Below are 2,196 nucleotides of genomic sequence, written 5' to 3'. Positions count from 1 at the left end.
ATATTGTCGTAAACATAGAAATTCCTTTCCACGAAAAGATTAGAAGTTTTGTTGAAACTGACAATTGCCTGTGTCAATTTAGGCGCTGACAAAAATTAATATCCCACGTACCGCAATGAATACTGAAAATTATAGCTGCGAAATGAAATTTTAGTTAAGGGAAGATCAAAGTGGAGCATTGAGGGACTACAGTGGGATACACGTGACTACAAGCGGAAACATTGCAGCACTTGGTCAATCATGAATTGGACGTGCTTTGCGCGAGACTGCTTGTCGTACTCGGAATAGCTGTACCAGTCATGACCAGTCTTAACCACAGAATACCAGTTGCTCGGAATCAGATCGCTGATGACATTGATGGACCGTGCGTGCATCTACCACTTGTAGCACATCTCATTGTCTCTGTACCGTCTACCTTCCCTACATTCGTAACGAAAGGACACACTTGAAGTCCGACTGATCCCTTGTGCTTTCGAGATCTCTAATGCCTTGTGATTCAGAGAGCGAAAGTCAAGAATAATATTCTAATGCTATTTTATATTTGATAATACCTACACGGAAAGAACACTTTTGCTGAATCCAGTTCTGAAAATAATTTTTGTTCAATAATCAAAATTATTTTGCGCAAAAGTCAAAATGATTGCTAGAAAATCAAAACGTTTTTTTATAGCAATGCTTATCAGTTTAAAACATTTCAACAAATTATTTTAATAATTTAATAAAAAATTATTTTCAGATCTGGATTTAGCAAAATTTTTAGACCTTTCAACAAAATCGTTCTTTCCGTATATCATTTTACTTCTTTGAAATTCAAATTATGTAATAAGATCAATAATTATTCAAAGAATAATCGTAGAAAAAAAATTAAGCTCGTCTGCGAAATCATTGATGGCTGATTAAAATATACTATGTACATACACGGAAAGAACAATTTTTCTGAATCCAGATCTGAAAATAATTTTTGTTCAATAATCAAAATTATTTTGTGCGAAAGTCAAAATGATTGCTAGAATATCAAAACGTTTTATAGCAATACTTATCAGTTTTAACATTTCCAACAAATTATTTTGATTCAATAATCAATTATTTTCAGATCTGTTTTTAGCAAAATTTTTAGGTCTTTTAACAAAATCGTGTAATACAATGACCAGATCGCGAAGAAAGACATTGTAAAATAGTAATTGCTATGTGTTTCTCATTACACATATCATATTTAAAAAAATGTGCATGTCGTCGTACACTTAAACGTTTATGAATTGTGAAAGGCTCCGATTATCGTACTTCTGCATGTCATTCACTGGGTTCTGTCACTTCCCAGTAAACATCCAATATCTTATGTATATACATAGAATATCCATAATGTGAAAAAAATGTACTGTACATATAGTGTACGTACGTAAAATATACATAAAAGAACATTTATGGATATACATAAAAAATATATAATATGTACTTCGTATGGATATACATATAATGTATATTCAAACATGATCGGTTCCATGTATTATCTAAAATATACCTCAAGTACATTCCATGTATGTACATCAAATGTGTATACCTACAATATACGATGATGTAGATACATTTATGGATATACATAGGATATCGTATGGATATACATATAATGTATATTCGAACATGTTCGGTTCCATGTATTAAATAAAATATACCTCATGTATATTCCATGTATGTACATCAAATGTGTATACCTACGATATACGATGATGTAGATACATTTATGGATATACATAGGATATCGTATGGATATACATATAATGTATATTCGAACATGTTCGGTTCCATGTATTAAATAAAATATACCTCATGTACATTCCATGTATGTACATCAAATGTGTATACCTACGATATACGATGATGTAGATACATTTATGGATATACATAGAATATCGTATGGATATACATATAATGTATATTCGAACATGTTCGGTTCCATGTATTAAATAAAATATACCTCATGTATATTCCATGTATGTACATCAAATGTGTATACCTACGATATACGATGATGTAGATACATTTATGGATATACATAGGATATCGTATGGATATACATATAATGTATATTCGAACATGTTCGGTTCCATGTATTAAATAAAATATACCTCATGTACATTCCATGTATGTACATCAAATGTGTATACCTACGATATACGATAGATCGGAAGAGCACACGTC

Source organism: Wasmannia auropunctata, unplaced genomic scaffold (genome assembly GCF_000956235.1).
Source record: "Wasmannia auropunctata unplaced genomic scaffold, wasmannia.A_1.0 LD336090.1, whole genome shotgun sequence".
In the NCBI taxonomy this organism is placed as follows: Eukaryota; Metazoa; Arthropoda; class Insecta; order Hymenoptera; family Formicidae; genus Wasmannia; species Wasmannia auropunctata.
This window is presented reverse-complemented; position numbering follows the sequence as displayed.